Genomic DNA, 20,854 nt, shown 5'->3' with positions numbered 1-20,854 from the left:
GGCACAGCTCCCATTGATTGTAATAAGAGCTTTACCTGAAATTACAAGCTCTGCACTATACAGGGGTCGGAGCTAAGTGCTTCCACTCCTTTCCCCATGTGTTGTGGTGCCGACAGCAGGATGGGTCATCAATAGTATTTCCCTGGAAAACCCCTTTAAAGCTTCATTTTGTCATCAGTATGATATCTGTTAGCTATTGCAAGCAATCAGTTAGATATTACTTCCATAAAGTGCATTGGATTATATGGCACTCTACACTGTAGTATTTGCAAATGGTATGGAATTGTTTGTGGGCAACATGTGGTGGTATTATATGTATATTGTTTGTGGGGAGGTAAGAATGATAGAAGAGGAAAAATAGGCCCTTGTAGATTTTAATTAAAGAAAGTAAAGAATGGGCACTGATTGAACTGAACAAGCAGAAGCTGCTTAAAGTGTAGCAAGAAAAACAAAAATATTGGAATGAAACCGGGAAAACTCATATTGCTGACTGAGTAATATGGCCCCGCCATAATTGTCTATAACCGTTGTAATAGTAAGGTCTTTAATGTGGATGCTCTGTGCAAACTGTCTTGTCATTAGTTATGTGTATTGCACAGCTGTAGCAAGTAAGAGGTTAATGTCTTTGAATGTCTGGGATATGTCTGGAAAATGTAGCAATTTGTGTTGTCACATGAGCATGATTGATATATGTGTATGCAAGGTGGAAAGAGTCGGAGAGGAAGAGAATCAGTAATCAGAGAGACTGCCAGCCACATGGGGGTACCATCCTATGCCTAGAACCCCTACCCCAAAAGCGAGAGCATGGAAAGAAATAAGAGAGATAGTGAGCCGTTCTTCGAGCACTGCATTGATTGGATGAGCAGCACTCGAAGAACTAATCAGATCCATTGCTTCGTGGAGGCGGGATAATTACCATGATCCATGCCACCTACTACCACTCTACAATCTGTAGTTCCCCCCAGCACACTGCATTTATACTACCCTATTCATTAACAATGTCTGGATCATTGAACAAAACAAGCAATTGTAGCTCTTCTGTCACCCCATATTAACTCTTATATTGTAAGCTTTAGCAAGGGTCCTCCCTCTTATCATTTGAATCAGTGGCGTACAAACAGGGATCACTACCAGGCCCCTAAGCCAGGGGGGGGCCCCAGAGGGCCTCCTTTCCACACTAATGCTGACGGGCTGAGTTACTTTCACTAGGTCCTCTGGGCCATGCGGGCAGCTTCTCCTGCATGGTGACGCTTCCTCCCGGACCTCCACTCAGGCTCCTCCCCTATCTTGTTCTCCTCCATTGAGATCATCAGAGGGGAGGAGTCTGAGCGGAGATCCGGGAGAAAGGGTCCGTGTGCAGGAGAAGCTCACCGCGGTGCACAGAGGACCTAAAGATAGTCAGAAGGCAGACTGAGATCAATCGAAATTGCAGCGTTTTCCCGAGCGCCTGTGTGAGAATTGCCTAAGGCCATTGCCACACACACCGTCTGTAAGACGCTGCGTTTCAAACACAGCGTTTTACCATGATTTTGATCAGTCTGTAATTACACATTGTACAGCGCTCCACGGGTTGTTTTTTTTTCACCCACCATCATTATAATGAGCGATGAGGTGCGTTAAAAAGTGCTTAAACAAATTAAAATAGAGCAGACAGCTCTCGATAATCGCAGTGTTAGAAACGCCGCATTCGAATGCTAGTCTGTGAAGCCCCATTAAAATCAATGGAGGCATTGTACAGCTCTTACCGTAGTGTTTGAAACGACCACGGTAAACGCTGTAAAAAATGTTGTGTGTGAGAGTGGTCTAAGGGTATGTTCCCAAGTACGGAAAATAGTGCAGATTGTCCGCAGCAGACAATTCGCACCAAGTACTGCGCCATTGGTGAAGATTCTGAGGCAGGTTTTTATGCGCATCCGCAGCAGATTTCACCTTTCCAATTTTCAGCGGAATTTGGTGCGGATCGTCCGCTGCAAACAGCAAGAGCTGTTTTCCACTACTTGGGAACATACTCTAAGGCCAGTTCCACACGGGCAATAAAACCGCGTGATGCAAGAGCGTGTGAAAACGCAGAATTACGCAGAATTCACATTTGCGATGTTTTCACTCATGCGATGTTGCTTGGAAAAAAATGCAGCATAAACTATTGTTTTGCTCTTTTTTATCCCCCGTGTTTCCCTATGGAGCCGTCGTTTTATCGCATCACGATGCACAAACTTTTTGCAATTTTAGTGCAATCCGATTTTAACATTAAAAACTCCTATTGTGTTTCTTGCGAGAAAACAGCAATGTTTTTGTGAAAAAAAGCATAGCTGACGCTCAGACATCTCATGAGCAAAATTGCAATATTGACATGATTTCCTCGTGGCGATATTGCGATCGCCCGTGTTAAACTAGCCTAAGGGGCATGGGAATGGGAGGGGCTCAAGCTGAACTTTTGCACCTGGGCTCATGAGCCTCTAGCTACGCCCTTGATTTCAATTATTATTTTAACACTATATTTAACGCCTGAGTCTGTAATGTGCTGCAAATTATGTTGTCACAAGTAAATGAAGATTATTGTTATTATACACATAATTATTACAACACAAGCAGAAGATCACAGCTTGTTTTTATAACGCATCGGGAACCACCGAAGAACCCACAACATTGTTATGTTTCAGCGTACAATGTGTGCAGAGCCCAAGAGTGTGGCTGCGATACCGAGTTGTTTGACGTGACGGTCAAGGTCTTTAGGCACGGCACTGAATATACTGATTACAACTGGGACCACCGCTGAGTGTATGGAACACCACTGGGACCACCACTGCTGACTTGTGTCAGAGACGCTGCATTTTGACCATTTTCTGTTGTTTCTCATTGACCCTGCCATCACCGGATATAGCAATGTCAACGAGTCATAGCCTTTCTCTTCAATGATTGTCAAACCAGGCGTCCTATGAGCCGAGACTTTGTCTGTTTGTATATTGAAATCCAACAGGATTTTAACAGCTTCAGTTTGAACCCTCTTTTTGTGCTCATTGTCCCACTACTGTGATCAGATAGTAGTTTTTGCAGAAGTTCTAAAGAATCATCTTTGCCACCAAATTGTTTTTTTTTTAAATCACATTAGTCCTGATCATCTGTTCTTGTAGTGGCCCAGAGTTTGGGGCCCCTCCAGCACTGTAGAATGCATGTCTTGTGCCAGAGTGGGTAACTTGAAGCTCCTGGGTCCCAATGCAAAAATCTGTAACAGGGCCTCCAACTATAATGCTTTATTCATACTACTAGGCTTACTATATGGAGAAGATGTGGCTTATGGGCTCCCTAAGGATCCTGGGAGCAACCGCATCCACTATAGTTAAGCCCCTTCTTGTGCTATTGTCATGAATGTGGTATGAGTCAGTATTATGTGTATTAGTACTTCCAGGCATGAAAGGGTTAACATCTGATAATGTCAGGTGATGTCTGGAAAATGTATCAATTTGTCTAGTCAGATATTGGTTGGTGCGTGTGTGAGGAGTCTGGAGTGAGGTGTTAAGGAAGAAGATTGTGGGGATTCGGAGTTGGTGGAGTGATGGAGATAGAGTAGAGATGAGCTGCTGCTCCTGTCGGAGCTCAGCCATGGCGGAGTCCCTCCTTATAGACTTTTGCTCTTTCGGGGTTTTGGAACCTAGGACATGCTGAGAATATGTGGGTGTGAGAGCGCAGAACCGCATGTTGCTATTCAGAAACCCCAAGTCATGTGAGAACAGTGAGTGACCGCCTGATGTTAACCGCAAGTGTGAAAGAGGTCTAGAGTCCATCCAGTTGAGAGAGTTTCGTCCAAGAGAGAGTGATCCAACAGATAACTGAGACTGTAGATGTATATACCTTGGGAGACCCAAACTGCACGAGTCAGAGGAAAACAGGCGAGGAATATAAGCCTAATCTAATACTGTACAAGTTGCTGCGTACAGGTTGTTCTTCTGTTGATTAAAAAAGACGTTGAAGCAAGAGAACAAGACCGAACGTTCCCGGTTCTTGTTGAAAAAGTATTTTCTGTGTGTGGACTACTATTTAATCCGCGGCTGATTCAGAAACGTTGGCGTCATGGTGAGAAAACAGGAACTTAAGGTAACCCAGGTTACTAAACGTCCCCCCCCCCCCCCCCCCCCCCGGTTAGTAACGAGGCTGAGCTCTTAGCCAGCCATTTGGAGGAGACAGAAGAGCCCTGTGACAAGGTTGTTTACCCCGCTGACTCCTCAGCTGAGGGCTTGCTCTTCGGGCGCTGCACAGTTTCATCCTTCTGGTATGTTTCAGAATTCCAGATGTTAACCATAGCCAGGTCTTCTGTTTATCCACTGTATCTTCAATTTTTTTCCAGACACCGGCCATATAATGCTTTACTCAGTCAGCAATACGCGTTTTCCCAGTTTCATTCCAATATTCTTGTTTTCTTTGCTGCACTTTAAGCAGCTTCTGTTTGTTCATTTCAGTCAGTGCCCATTCTCTACTTTTTTTGAACTCTGCAAGGGCCTGTTTTTCTTCCTCTACTATTCTTACCCCCCAAACAATATCCATATAATACCACTAAATGTTGCCCACATAACAATGCCATACTATCTGCAAATACTACTGTATAAAGTGCCATACAATACCATAACCTATTCTGAGGTCCGCTGCTAGGAACCCTAGCTGATCGGGGGCCTGCTGTCAGCACCACAACATATGGGAAAATAGTGGAAGCACTTGGCTCCGGCCCCTGCATAGTGGCTGGCGCTTGTAGTTTCAGGCACAGCTCTCTTTACAATCAATGACAGCTGCGCCCGCATCAGCACTGGTCACTACAGAGGGGTCAAGTACAAGCTTCTGCTCCATTTACTATTGATGACCTATCCTGTGGATTATTTCCCTGGAAAACCCCTCTAAGAGAGTTTTCAGGGTGACAGGCCTCTTTAAATTACAGTATAAACTAGATGCAATATGCATGTCCCACTCAACTAAATGGTTTGCCGGATAACATGACCACATCCATGGTCATTTCCTTTTTCAAGGCGCTGTGGATATAGCCACATGACCCCAATCATCCATAAATCCCACCTCCACAAAGTGATGGCTGTGATTGGCTGAGCAGAGCTCGAAGGACTAATCACAGCCAATGCTTCGTGGAGAAGGGATTTGTGAATTAGCTGAGCTCAGAGAATGGGCAGCCAATCAATGCGGTGCTCGAAGAACCAATCACAGCCATCACTTTGTGGAGGCGGTATTTATAGATCCCGTAACCAGGAAGTAATCCAGTGTTGGTGGCCGAGGACTGCGGGAACCACATCGGGGCTCTGGAAAGCAGAGGAAAGGACCTGGACTGAGCCTGCTGGGTAAAATAAGACATTTCCAGAAAATAAGCCCTAGCGCCTCTTTTGGGGCAAAAATTAATAGAAGACCCATTCTTCTTTTCTCAGAAACGCTCTTTTCTCCTTAGGGAGAGCAACTATATACTATAAATAAGTGAGGAGACTCAAATGGCCACGCACGCTCCTCTGGGTAATATGCAAATAAGGGAGATGGAATAAATCCTCCACAGTGCCACCTACTGAAAGGCAGCATTCCTTCGAGTCAAAGTGGGACTTTTTATACAAGTCTTGCTACAATGACTGGGAATCAAAAGCAAAGCCAGACCCCATGTACATACAGCTGTTTCCGGGTCCGGGACCCCTGTCCCTGGCCTCTCACTAGCAAAAGCCAGACTCCTACTGTACACTGATGATGGGCAATAACCCGGAAACAGCTGTATGTACATGGGGTCTGGCTTTGCTTTTGATTCCCAGTCATTGTAGCAAGACTTGTATAAAAAGTCCCACTTTGACTCGAAGGAATGCTGCCTTTCAGTAGGTGGCACTGTGGAGGATTTATTCCATCTCCCCTATTTGCATATTACCCAGAGGAGCGTGCGTGGCCATTTGAGTCTCCTCACTTATTTATAGTATATAGTTGCTCTCCCTAAGGAGAAAAGAGCGTTTCTGACCCCTGTCCCTGGCCTCTCACTAGCAAAAGCCAGACTCCTACTGTACACTGATGATGGGCAATAACCCGGAAACAGCTGTATGTACATGGGGTCTGGCTTTGCTTTTGATTCCCAGTCATTGTAGCAAGACTTGTATAAAAAGTCCCACTTTGACTCGAAGGAATGCTGCCTTTCAGTAGGTGGCACTGTGGAGGATTTATTCCATCTCTTTTCTCAGAAACACAGTGGCAATAATGCGGAAGGAGAGAGTATGGTTGATTCAGTAGAGTTCACTTTTACTAGAATTTGTAGATTTCCACTGATTTACTACTTTCACAATAATACACTGGCTGAACTGACTGTGAGACCAATTGGGTTTCTTAGAGAACATTGTTTAAACGTAGAAATGGCCTTAGTGCTTAGGACAGACTTGTGAGGTGCTTTCTATCCTTGTTATTCCTAGGCCAAACCTCAGGTGCTAAGTAGCACTTTCACTCATGGTTCCAGATTCAGATTTGCGTGATGCAGGTCCTAATGCTTGATTGGGGACTCCAGATACCTTTCTGTTCGACTTTATGCGCTTATCCTCTGCTTTTCCCACTTGAGTCTGGGTTTATGGCGTTTCCCACCAAAATTCTGCAATACTGCAGACTAGCGGATACGATGCCTTATGGAATCTTCTATCGCCGCTCTTTGCAATCACTTGTTTGTAGCCTAGCCTGCTCACAGGATTCACTTTTAAGTCTCATTACTTGGCTGTTCTGCTTTTTGAATCATTTAGGAACTCCGTTCCAAAATAACCCTCACACACATCCTACCCATATGAGACTCTCTCAACAGGCTCTCACATCACTTAGGCAACTGATCCTCTAATCCCAGGCGCTGTATTAATCTCACACCATTGTCTTCTGGCCAATCACAAAATTTCTCTCCAGAAAAGTCTGGCCAATGAGAAAAGGACTTGCCGGCAACCAATGGAAAGGGCTTCTTCAAGCCTGTTGGTGCCGGAAGGCACCAATTTAACCCATTCCTGGCTCTGGTTCTTGCCAAAACTACTTCAGTTTCTCATTAGAGATTTTTAGTATCCTTTTGGGTCACTACATAAATATAACTGTGTGTGCCGGAGCCAGTCTCCAGCTAATATCTGTATATTTACAAATATGAAGGGCATTAGCATGTATGGAGTGAGGGGAATACTGTGACCAGGTTATGAGGAGAAATGGGATAACTGGGGAAGAGTTAGATTTGGAATATGATAGGTCTCCCTAAAGAAATACTTTGAAGGGCGTACTTAAAACTATGGGTTTGGGGATCAACTTGATTTTGTGTGGTAGAGCATCCCAGAAAGTTGGAGTGACTCAGAAAAAGTCTTGGAGGGGGGAGTGGGAATTTCAGGTAATGGTGGAACTTACGCTGCGTTTAGACAGAATAATTATCGCTCAAAAAAATCGTTCAAACAAGCGAAAGCGATTGATAACCGTTCAGTCTAAACGCAGGCCAATCACTGAACGACGAATGAGAGTTGTTCACAAAAGCACAAAAATCATCTTTGGCTCGTTTGCTTACTGTTCGGGTTAAACAGCAGTCATTCAGTCCCTCTTTTTCGCTTGTACAGGGAATGAATCATTCTCGTTTGAACTAACCAACAAGTTATCTGCCTGTCTAAATAGGCTGCACGAGAGCGAACGAGAGCGAATCGGCTCGTCTAAAAGGACCCTTTTAGTCTAAGGTAATAAGCAAAATAGAAAAGCGCAGGTTGGGTGTTAGACAGAGATGAGATATTGGGTGGTTTAGCATTGGCACATGGCAGAGGCGTCAGTGCGGCGAGCAGCACACGGCCGAGGCACCATTGCGGCAAACGGCACACAGACGCTTCTACAATATAACTTCCTGTTTACGGGATTTATAAATCCAGCCTCCAGGAACATAGTAACATAGTAACATAGTATGTAAGGCCGAATGAAGACATTGTCCATCTAGTCCAGCCTGTCTATCCTACTGTGTTGATCCAGAGGAAGGCAAAAAACCCCAAGGCCAGAAGTCAATTGGCTCTTTTGGGGAAAAAATTCCTTCCCGACTCCCTAATGGCAATCAGACTGTTCCCTGGATCAACCCCTAATAGTTCCTACCTGCCTATATACCAGGATTGACACTTAAACTAAAATTTATATCCTGTAATATCCTTCTCCAGAAAGACATCAAGTCCCCTTTTAAACTCCTCTATGGATTTTGCCATCACCACTTCCTCCGGTAGAGAGTTCCACAGTCTAACTGCTCTTACAGTAAAGAACCCCTTTCTGTGTTGGTGATGAAACCTACTTTCCTCTAATCGTAGCGGATGTCCTCTTGTTACCGTCGTGGTCCTGGGTGTAAACAGATCGTGGGAGAGATCCATGTGTTGTCCCCTCATGTACTTATACATGGTTATTTGGTCGCCTCTTAACCTTCTTTTTTCTAGAGTAAATAGTCCCAATTTGGACAGCCTCTCTGGGTATTCCAGTCCCGTCATTCCATGTATTAGTTTAGTCGCTCTTCTTTGAACCCCCTCAAGCACTGTGACATCTTTCCTGAGCACCGGTGTCCAGAATTGTACGCAGTACTCCATGTGAGGCCTGACAAGTGCCTTATATAATGGAAGGATAATGTTCTCGTCCTTCGCCCCTATACCTCTTTTAATGCACCCCAAGACTTTATTTGCCTTTGCAGCGGCTGACTTGCATTGGTTACTCCAGTTTAGTCTATTATCCACTAGTACCCCCAGATCCTTTTCCATATCACTTTTCCCTAGTGGTACCCCATTAAGTGAATATTGGTGACATCCGTTCCTCCTGCCCATGTGCATAGTCTTACATTTTTCAACATTGAACTTCATTTGCCATTTTTCTGCCCAAGCCCCCAGCTTGTCCAGGTCCGTTTGTAGCCACACATTGTCCTCCGTTGCATTAATTACATTGTATAATTTTGTGTCATCTGCAAATATTGATATTTTGCTGTGCAGCCCCTCTATCAGGTCATTGATAAATATATTGAACAGAATGGGGCCTATTACTGAACCCTGTGGCACCCCGCTAGCGACTGTGGTCCAATCAGAGTACGAACCATTTATTACCACCCTCTGCTTTCTATCGTTGAGCCAATTTTTTACCCACTTACACACGTTTTCGCCCAATCCGAGCTGCCTCATTTTGTATATTAGCCTATTATGAGGCACGGTGTCAAAGGCTTTAGAGAAGTCCAGATATACAAGATCAATAGATTCTCCCTGGTCCAGCTTAGAGCTTACTTCATCGTAGAAACTGATCAGATTTGTCTGACATGAGCGACCCTTCATGAATCCATGTTGGTGAGGAGTTATTCCCTTAATCTCCTTGAGGTACTCATCGATTGCGTCTCTCAGAATCCCCTCGAAAATTTTTCCCGTTACTGAAGTGAGACTTACTGGCCTGTAGTTACCAGGCTCACTTTTGCTCCCTTTTTTGTAAATTGGGACCACGTTGGCAATGCGCCAGTCCAATGGTACTACTCCGGTCTTAATAGTGTCTAGAAATATTAGGTATAGCGGCCTAGCTATCTCGTCACTTAGTTCCTTTAGTATCCTTGGGTGTAATCCATCTGGGCCCGGTGATTTATCAATTTTAGTTTTCTTTAGACGCTTCCGCACCTCCTCCTGCGTTAGGTATGAGATATTTTGTGAGGGGTTCGTTTTATTCCCCTGCATCTCGTATGGCATTTCCTTTTCTTTGGTGAACACACTTGAGAAGAAACTGTTTAGTAGATTTGCTTTCCCTTCGTCATCATCAATGATTTCTCCTGCATTGTTTTTTAAAGGGCCAGCGCTCTCCCTGCAAATCCTTTTGCTGTTTATGTAGTTGAAAAATAGCTTCGGGTTGTTTCTGCTCTCTTTTGCGATCCGTCTTTCTGCTTCCTCCTTGGCAGTTTTGATCGTATCTTTGCATATTTTGTTTTTTTCCCTGTATGATTTTAGCGCTTCTTCGCTGCCTTGTTGCTTTAGTAGTTTGAACGCTTTCTTTTTTTCGTTTATTGCCCCTCTTACCGTCTTGTCGAGCCACATTGGTTTCCTTTTAGTTGAGTTTCTTTTATTTTTAAAGGGAATGAACTGCTCACATGAGGCGATTAGGATCCTTTTGAACTTTTCCCATTTGTCCTCCGTACTGATATTTTTGAGGATGTTGTCCCAATTAATGTTACCGATAGTAGTTCTAAGCTCATCAAATTTTGCTTTACTAAAGTTTAGTTTCTTTGTCACTCCCTGATAAGGCTTCCTATTGATTGACAGCTGGAAGTTGATTATATTGTGGTCACTGTTCCCCAAGTGCCCCTCAACCTGCACCCCCTTTATACGTTCCGGTTTGTTGGTTAGTACTAGGTCCAGAATGGCCCTCCCTCTTGTTGGTTCCTGCACAAGTTGGTTCAGGTAATTGTCTTTAATTACTCTCAAGAACTTATCACCCCTGTGAGATTTGCAGGTTTCGTTCTCCCATGTTATATCTGGGTAATTAAAGTCCCCCATGATAATTACTTCGTTTCGTTTTGACACCTCTTCTATCTGCCTTAGTAGTAAGTCTTCAGTTTCTTCTGTTGCTTTTGGTGGTCTATAGAAGACCCCTATCAGGATTTTGTTATTTTTTCCTCCCTGTATTTCTACCCACAGAGATTCCACCTGTTCGTCTCCTTCCCCTATATCCTCCCGTAGCCTCGGCTTCAAGTTCGATTTGACGTACAGACATACCCCTCCCCCTTTCTGGTTCCTTCGGTCTCTTCTGAAGAGATTGTACCCCTGCAAATTCACCGCCCAATCGCACTTATCATCAAGCCATGTTTCCGTAATTCCGACTATATCATAACTTTCATCAGTCATTCTTGCTTCAAGCTCACCCACTTTACCGATCAGACTTCGTGCATTCGTGATCATACAATTTATTTCATTTTTTTTGTTTTTTAAATTTGTTTTGTTGCTATTCGTACTATTGGCTGATCTATCAGTTCTAACTGTACTAACCCCACCCCCTGCTCGTCCCCCATTCCCTTTGCTTGGACCCAGATCGCTAATTACACTGGCTACCCCACTATTTCTCATTTTACCCTCCCCCCCAGTCCCTAGTTTAAACAATCCTCCAGCCTTCTAGCCATCTTTTCCCCCAGCACAGCTGCACCCTCCCCATTTAGATGCAGCCCGTCCCTACGGTAGAGCCTGTAGCCGACCGCAAAGTCAGCCCAGTTCTCCAGGAACCCAAATCCCTCCTTCTTGCACCAACTCCGGAGCCACTTGTTTACCTCCCTAAGATCCTGCTGCCTTTCTAGTGTGGCATTAGGTACAGGTAGTATTTCCGAGAAAACTACCCTGGAGGTCCGTGCCCTGAGCTTGGACCCTAAGTCCCTGAAATCATTTTTGAGGGCCCTCCATTGACCTCTAATTTGTTCATTGGTGCCAACGTGCACCATGACCGCTGGATCCTCACCAGCCCCTCCCAGTAATCTGTCAATCCGATCCGCGATGTGTCGAACTCGAGCGCCAGGAAGACAACACACCGTTCGACGATCCCGGTCTTTATGGCAGATTGCCCTCTCTGTCCCCCTAATAATTGAGTCCCCCACCACTAGAACCTGTCTAGCCTGCCCTGCGCTCCCCGTCCCCGTCTCACTGGAGCAGTCATCCCCCTGGCGTTCAGAGGGCGTGTCGTGCTGCAGCGGTGCTGGCTCTGTAATGGCATCCCCCTCATCTGCCAATCGTGCAAACTTGTTGGGTTGTGCCAGTTCAGGACCAGCCTCCCTGGTTCTCTTCCCTCTAACCCTCCTTCTTTCTGTCACCCAGCTGACTGCCTGCTCCCCCTGCACTTCCGTACTACCATTCGCCCCCGCCTCTACCCCAGCGAGTGCCTGCTCAGTGAGCACCAAACTCCTTTCCATGATGTCAATGGCTCTCAGTGTTGCCAGTTGCCCATTTAGATCCAGAATTTGGGCTTCTAAATTTGCAACGTGCATGCATCTTGCGCAACAGTATGCACCCTCGATCGGCTGATCAAGGACCGCATACATTGCACAAGTAGCACACTGGATGACATTGCCAGGCATGGAGCTCATCCTAATGGGGATCTACAATTTACTTGTGGAAGTAGTGAAGATAAACTTGCTCACACTCCGCTGACCCGCTGCCGCAACCGCTGACTCGCTGCCGCAACCGCTGACCCGCTGCCGCAACCGCTGACCCGCTGCCGCAACCGCTGACCCGCTGCCGCAACCGCTGACCCGCTGCTGCAACCGCTGACCCGCTGCCGCAACCGCTGCCGCAACTGCTGACCCGCTGCCGCAACCCCTCACCCGCTGCCGCAACCCCTCTCCCGCTGCTGCAACCCCTCACCCGCTGCCTCTCTCACGCAACCTCTTACCCGCTGACAATTATGCGCAAGCAGTCAAAAATTTTTTTTTTTTTTTTTTTTTTTTTTTTTTCCCCCTCCTCACAAACACTTAGACCCCCAGACACACACACACACAGAAGACACAACTAACCAGATACACAGAAGACACACAACTCACAAACACACACAGAGGTAGATACTCAGCTCCTCCGCTCCTCCTGGTGACGTCACCCGATGTCCCGGCGGCCGCTCACTCTGCCCTCCTGTCTCAGCTGCTCCGCTGAACTCCTGGTGACCGCTTGGCGCCGGCTGCTGCGCTCCGGTCCCACTGGTCTCTCCTGTCCCCGCACCTGCTTCGGCTTCAGCTGCCGCTGCCCCCGCACCTGCTTCGGCTGCTGAGCTGCTCCGCTGTCCCCTTCAGCTCCCCGCTCGCTCGTGCCTCCGTGCCTCCGTCTCGTGCCGCTACTCCTGGCGTCTGACGTCACTTCCGTTCAGCACATCTGAGAAGAGACCTCAGTTTTCGCTGAGGTGATGCTCTGCAGAGTGTGATCAATGTTATTGGTTCTTCGACCGCTGCTCAGCTGATCACAGCCATCTCATTGGTTCATCGACCACTGCATTGATTGGCTGAGCAGAGGTCAAAAAAACCAATCAACAGCCGTCATGTTGTGGAGGCGGGATTTATAAATTGGTTGGCCGCGGCTCAGCCAATTCATAAATCTCGCCTCCACAATGCAACAGCTGTGATTGGTTCTTGATTGGCTGAGGCAAAAAATTAATATAAGACAGTGTCTTATTTTCGGGAAACACGGTACAATACCAACAACCAATCTCACGTTAATTAAATATTGAAGTAGGCCCTTTTTAGCAGGTGTTCTGCGTATGAGAGATAGAAGAGCAGCCTTCAGGTAATTATGAAAGGAGGATTGCAGGAGTACAACGTAGGAAGGCGCATTGGGTTATGACTAGAGATGAGCGAGCACCAAAATGCTCGGGTGCTCGTTACTCGGACGAAATTTTCGCAATGCTCGAGGGTTCATTTCGAGTAACGAACTCCATTGAAGTCAATGGGCGACCCGAGCATTTTTGTATATCGCCGATGCTCGCTAAGGTTTTCGTTTGTGAAAATCTGGGCAATTCAAGAAAGTGATGGGAACGACACAGCAACGGATAGGGCAGGCGAGGGGCTACATGTTGGGCTGCATCTCAAGTTCCCAGGTCCCACTATTAAGCCACAATAGCGGCAAGAGTGCCCCCCCCCCCGCACTGTCAGCGTAAAGATCGTTCTTCTCTGCCATAGCTGTAACAGCTGTGGCAGAGAAGAACGATGTTTGCCCATTGAATTCAATGGAGCCAGCAATACAGCAGGTTCCACTGAAAGCAATGGGCTGCCGGCGATCGCAGGATGAATTGTCGGGAAGGGCTTAAATATATAAGCCCTTCCTTGCAATTCATCCAGAAATGTGTTACAATAAAAATATATACCGGCGTATAAGGCGACGGGGCGTATAAGACGACCCCCCAACTGTCACCTTATACGCCGGCAATACAGTGGAGCAAAGAATAAAAATCATTACTCACTTCTTCTGACGTTCTGCGGTGCTGCTGCAGGCTGTCGCTCCCTCCTGGTCCATGGCAGAGCATTGCTTTCTGGACGCAGGGCATGAAATCCCCGCCTCCAGAAACACAGCCAATCACAGCCATTCAATGACATCATTGTCATTGGCTGTGATTGGCTGAAGGCACGTGTGTTTCTGGAGGCGGGGATTTAAAGCCCTTCGTAGAGAAAGCAATGATCTGCCGGGAACCAGGAGGGAGCGACAGCCTGCAGCAGCGGCGCAGAACACCAGAAGAAGTGAGTAATGATTTTTATTCTTTGCTCCACTGTATTACCGGCGTATAAGGTGACAGTTGGGGGGTCGTCTTATACGCCCCGTCGCCTTATACGCCGGTATATATTTTTATTGTAACACATTTCTGGATGAATTGCAGGGAAGGGCTTATATATTTAAGCCCTTCCCGACAATTCATCCCCGCGCTCGCCGGCAGCCCATTGCTTTCAGTGGAACCTGCTGTATTGCTGGCTCCATTGAATTCAATGGGCAAACATCGTTCTTCTCTGCCACAGCTGTTACAGCTGTCGCAGAGAAGAATGATTCGTCTTCTATATGTTCTCAATGGGGTCGGCGCTGCTGTCGCTGGCCCCATTGAGCGCATATAGAGAAGAGAACAGAAATCACAGATCGCACATAGGTGCGATCTGCGATTTCTATGGCCTAAGAAGGACCGTTGGGGTTCTTGAAACCTAAAATACTCCTAACACTCTCCCTATAGCAGCTCCACCAAGATACCACTTTCCCTGAACTAATGTCAGAATGCATCTGTGGCGAGCCGCGGGAGGGGCAGATTTTAATACTCGGGTGATACCTGATCTCGCCAGCCACTCACTGCAGGGGGGTGGTATAGGACTTGAACGTTGCAGGGGGAAGTTGTAATGCCTTCCCTGTCTTTCTATTGGCCAGAAAAGCGCGCAAATTTCTCAGGGAAGAAAATGAAAGTAACCCGAACACCGCGTGGTACTCGTTACGAGTAACGAGCATCTCGAACACCCTAATACTCGAACGAGTATCAAGCTCGGACAAGTATGCTCGCTCATCTCTAGTTATGACACTAACCATGTCACCTTTTCTTACTATTTCTACATGCCAGAAACATGGACCCTCAACACTTACACCAGCTTTATTAAATATTATTTTCTAGGATCCCTACCAGCAGCTCTGACATTATAGTATTTTGTTGCTAGACAGGGAATAGACTAGATCGTCACATTTAATGCAAAGTAGCTACCAAATGGATATACCACTGTGTATATGAAGGAAGGAGCACATTCCAACAACAAGCTAGATTTATCCTAGTCATATTATACTGTGCGCCGAGTATAATATATTCTGTACGTGACACTGAGTATCGTGCAATGTCTTTGAGGAATACAGCACACGGAATAGCAATAAATGAAAAAGCCTGAAATAGTTCTAATTCATAGATGCACTTTTATAATATGCCCCAGCGGTGCCGACAGCCTGGAAAAAGTTATTTACAGCATGCATTTTCCTGTTTGTCATTGGGAAAACAAAGCCAAGACCTTCTATCTTTGTATCTGGTTTGGGTTGTTAGGTTTTCTTTTATAGAATTTGTATAATTACAGATTTTATTGGGACATATTTTACTGCGTTTGTAAAATGAGTCAACGCTATTCTGCCTTATGCCAGAGTCTGTTTTGCCTAAGGGCTCAGTCATACGGGCGCCAATTCGCCCGTGTTTCTGTACGATAAAACGGCCACACTGCAGGTTCGGCCGTCTCTCCGCACTGCCCGGAAGATAGAACACATGGCCGGCAATGGAGCCGGTCATGCAGAGAGACGTCCGCACGCGGTGCGGCCGTCTTATCGTGCAGAAACACAGGAGGATCGGCGCCCGTGTGACTGAGCCCTAATAGTATGAGGCTGCTTTCACATCTGCGTAAGGGTCAGTTCAGGGTTTCTGTCTCCTTGCTTTATCTTACAGATAGGCTATAAAGTGTGAGTTGAGAATACGCCTTTATCTGTATACAAGAAAGAAGTACATCCTGATAATAAGTTTAGCCCCTTCCCGCTCCAGGGCATAAGTTTACGTCCTGGGAGTGGGGTACTTCCCGCAACAGGGCGTAAACTTACGTCCTGGGGATAGCGCGAGATCACATATGATACCGCGCTATCCCGCAGCGGGAGCCGGCTGTCAGTCACAGCCGGCGTCCCGCTGCAACAGCGGGGGGGGGGCATCGGAGATGCGCCCCCCGCTGTTAACCTCTTCCCTGCAGCGATCTAAGTAGATCGCGGCAGGGAAAGAGTTCACAGAGGGAGCGCGCTCCGACTGTGTCTTCGGCCGGCTCTCGCGATGTGATCGCGAGAGTCCGGCCTGTCGCCATGGCAACAGGACGCCAGACACTATATAGTCAATGTACCCAAAAATGACGCCGATAAAAACTACAGTTCGCCACGCAAAAAACAAGCCCTTATTTGGCCGCGTCGGCGGAAAAATAAAAAAATTGTGACTTTTGATAAATGGAGAAGAAAATCCGCCAAAAATCGTTGCATCTTTAAGCCCAAAATAGGCCATGTCATTAAGGGGTTAATGTTGCCCGCTGGATGCTAAACAGTCGACCTCGGCTTCACTTTTAGCAGTAACCTTTACTGGTTACTAATTGTGTCCTCCAGTACTCACATTCCCCCAGTACTTACAGTAGAGCAAACATAGATATGAGGAATGTATCAACACAGTTAAATAGACAAATGCAATTAAGGACTTTATTAGATAACAAGAGCAGTGGATGATGATGAAACTGACAGTGGGGACTGAAACTAATGGTATGGAATTGAGACAATTAGAAAAATGGTAACCCAAGCATTAATTCTTCCTGATCTCTTCCTTACACTGTCCCTTGACAACAGACCCCATTGTCCTTAAATAGCCCTCAGTTGTCCATACGGATGACCCTGTCTAAAACACTATCCCTAAGAACAGGACGGCACTAGGACCCAGAGAAAAGGTTAAAGAAGTAAATGTTCAAGTTACCCAAAGCAGACAGAAACAAGGAAGGATTAGATAAACCTTGAACTAGGAAACGTAGACTGGACTAAAAAACCAAGAAGTAAAATACACTGACTGGACAGACTTGAAAGTCTGGACTAGAATTAGCAACTTGTGATTAGGACAATGAATACTGGCTACAACACATGTTGCCACAGCTATAAACCACATCATACAGCAGAAGCCAAATGTATTTATAGAGAGGCTAGTCAATCAGGCACTCCTCTTTATAACAAGGCTGAGCAGTGTGGTATGCTGCTCCCATCTAATGAGTGGGATCAGTATATGGCCATTGCTCCATAATCAACTTAGAAAGCAAGAGCTAAAGATGCAGCAAGATTTCTCCTGCTGATAACAATAGCCAATAACTAGGCTTCTTTAACCCCCTCAAGGACGCAGCCCTTTTTTCCCCAATTTTCAGTTTTTCCACCCCACTTTAAAAAATCATAACCCACGTAGATGTCTGAGGTTTTTTTTTTTTGCAGGACAAGTTGTATTTTTCAACGGTACAATTTAATATACCATATAATGTACTCAAAAACTTTTTAAAATTGTAAGTGGAGTGAAATGCGAAAAAAAATGAAATTCTGAAAGTACCCAGTTAGAAACGTCAGATTGCTGCAGAACGAGGTATACAGTTGTATCTCAAGAAGATATGTAAATGATTATAGTTGTGGTCGGACTAGACACTCAGTCTCGGCACCAAAGGCCATAAAAGCGCTTCCCTCCTTGCCCTATAAATAGGCTCTCAGAGACTGCTTTTGTGTAGTGTTCCCCTTGTTGAGAGATTGTTGACCACTAGACGCCTCTATGATGCACTCAAAGACATTGTTCCCAGTTAACAGACTTTGAGGGAGGCGCATCATTGGAGTAAGAGAAACAAAATGGTCGTTTTGACGAATTGCCCGCCATGTAGGGCGTTGGGAGGTGTTGGAAGCCGTAGTTATACGAGGGCATGCACACATGGTGAACAGGCTCTGGCCAGCCCAGAAAGACCAGTAAGGAGGATTTTTGATCCGCCGACAAACATGAGCAGCTGCAACTGTTTCATTATCCACCATTATTTCCAATTTGGTGTCATGGTGTCCATTACGTGTGCTGTGATTAACATCCCAACACGGTTGCCTTTGTTTGCCGTGGTGTCATGAACAAGAAACTTGGACTGCTATGGACTGGAATTGTATCGTCTTTAGCAACAAATCCAGGTTCTGTTTGAGAGCCGACGATGGTTGGGTTTGAGTATGGAGGCCTCGTGATGAGCACCTCAATCCCGCCTTTGTTGTGAATCGACACACTGCCCCAAATGCTGGTCAGGGGGGCCATCGCATACAACAGTTGGTTACTCCTAGTAGTGATCGAGAAACATCAACAGGGCTTCTAGTAGGCATTTTTTAGCAGGATCATGCGTATCTGCGTACAGCAAGGCTTTTTTCAGGAATGCCTACTCCAAGTTGCCCCATTTCCGTGGCCTGCCCATTTGGCAGATTTATCACCGATCAAGCATTTAAGGGACTAGCGGTGATGCCTGGCTTTAGCAGCCTACGAGTGTGCATGATCAAGAGGCCCAATTGCAGCATCTGTTGACAAATGTACTGCAGGATAACATATGGAACCAGCATGCCTCAACGCCAGGCCGTGTTTCATCTTGAATCTAGGCTAGAGGTGGCCCAACAGGGTACTAGGGTCTTCTTTGAATTGCATGGTTCTCCCCAATAAACTTATCCTTTCACTCTAATATTGTAATCACTTACTTATATCATTATTACTTTCACACATTAAAAAGCTTCAACAAATTCTTCTTGGCGCATTATTAATTTTTTGTCAATGAGTGTATTTGTGCCTTCCTTGCAAGTGCAAGCATAATACATCCCTTAGTAAAGGACGGGTTACTCATCGTTGATCAGCAGTTGTCCACTGCTTGGGACCCCCCCGCGGTCAGCTGTTATCAGGTCTGCTGTCAGTGTGAACATAGCTTGAGACACGTAGCGTTGTGTTGGTAATGCAGCAGCCCTGGTTGGTAATGTAGGCACAAGCTCCCATTGAATTCAATGCCTGCATTACCAACTCGGGCTACTGCAATGCGTACGAAGCCATCAGCTTCAAGCTCTCTGCGCACTGACAGCAGGCCCCAAATGGTGGCTCCGCCGATCAACTATTCCAAGGATAGGTCATCAATAGTTAAGTCCTGGAAAACTCATTTAATAACAATAGAGTGGTCCTGGATCATGATTTTAAGTTGAAACCATTGTAACTTGAAAAACTAACTTTACTGGCACTCTCAAGGTCATTTTAATGGCTCGAAGAATTGTTGCGTATTTTTTTTGCATGCGCAAAAACTACAGTACAAAACGCACTTATGCATGCAAATAGGTAACACCCATTCGGCAAAAATACTGTGTAAATACAAACACGATTGTGTGAGTCCTGCCTACATATTTGCGCACTGGTGCTGCGGATTTCCTTATTGAATGATGTTTTTTTGAACGCGCATCGGTGTCTTTTATTGTACTTTTTGCGCCCACAAGGCAAGTTCATATGCAAGCAGCAAAGACACACCGATTGAAATGGTTAATTAGTTCCAGATGTGGTTTTTTTGCCGCGTAGTGATGCAGTCTTTCATGCATCTCCATGCCCAAGATGCATAAATCTAAGCAAACCCATTGCAATCAATGGGTTCTATTTTCTGTATATTGCATACACAAATACACCGCCGGCCTAAAAGTGTGGTGCCGGGCTACTTTTCCGTGACCCATCCTGTATAGTAAAAATAACTGCTGAATACTATAAATCATTTTCTATAGCTACAAATCTCACAAGAAAAGCTTTTCTCACCACTTGCAGTTGTAAGTGATCAAGATGTAATCCAGGCGATGCACAGGAACTCCCACGACTGTCATAGACATAATCTCAACACTACGGCTGAGAGCTCCGGCACTCAATCCGTGTAAAAATAGCAGCTTTATCTGTCCTCGATTACAAAAAACAATATAACAAGATGTCCAAAACACACCACTCTAGATTACAGACAAGCCTTTGCTATAGCGCATGCAGACCGGAAAAAGAACACACCCGCCATACGTCACGATTATCATCATCAGCCTAATTTAATTTGTAGCTCTAGGCTTCACTCCAAAAAGTAACAGGATGTACAGATGTAGCGGATTTTAACTGGACTGTGAAACTTTTTGCAACAAGTTATCTTAAGCCATTAAATTTGTATTTTTTCTCTTATGTTACAACAAGAACGCCCATTGTAAAGTAACTGAAGGATAAACAGACCGTGACACAGAAAGTTATCACAACACCCTAAAAATCATGTTGATATTTGCTGCAGCAGTACAAAGCCATTTTTTATATGTATTTGAAATATAAAAGAACAATACACACACACATACTCCATATATATATACACACACACACACACACAACAAATGGGATCTGTAATTCAAGCCATACGGATATCTGGTGTCTAATTTCAATATCCGATGCGCTTCTTTCCTTAATAATTCATACTTCCAGTTATCTCCTCTCTGCGGTCTGGAAACACTTTTAACAGTATTGACATTAACCCCTTCATGATTTCAATATGTCCATTCACATGCTTATTTTGCAAGCGTATTTCACTCACACAAAAAATGCGCACCATGTTCTATTTGCTTGCACAGGGTAATAGAACATATGGAAGTGATTACACCAATAAGCCATTTCAATGGCTGGGACGTGGTTTTTGCGCATGCAAATGTAGGCGATTGTTGTGTACTAAAAGTACAGTAAAAAAAATTGCAGAGGGTCACACAAAAACGCAAGCACCAATGGCAGCACTTTGGGGTACATTTAACCCTTTGCAATCCAATTTTGGATTCCTGGATTCCTAGGGGGTTTTCTCTTTCTG

At 45.4% G+C, this 20,854-nt stretch overlaps 1 protein-coding gene across 1 annotated transcript in view; it reads right to left on the bottom strand.

Annotated features, from left to right (window-relative positions):
- The window catches only part of LOC136621768 (histo-blood group ABO system transferase 2-like), a 68,745-nt gene extending 48,746 nt beyond the window's left edge, over positions 1–19,999 (bottom strand). Inside the window, exon 1 of the mRNA XM_066597475.1 lies at positions 19,795–19,999. The gene's annotated coding sequence lies outside the window, so the exon portion shown is untranslated. The remainder of the gene's footprint in view (positions 1–19,794) is intronic.
- Positions 20,000–20,854: the final 855 nt, after the last annotated feature.

The sequence above is a fragment of the Eleutherodactylus coqui genome, chromosome 3, assembly GCF_035609145.1.
Source record: "Eleutherodactylus coqui strain aEleCoq1 chromosome 3, aEleCoq1.hap1, whole genome shotgun sequence".
NCBI classification, from domain to species: Eukaryota; Metazoa; Chordata; class Amphibia; order Anura; family Eleutherodactylidae; genus Eleutherodactylus; species Eleutherodactylus coqui.
The sequence above is the reverse complement of the archived record's forward strand: the minus strand, read 5'-3'. Positions and strand labels throughout refer to the sequence as shown.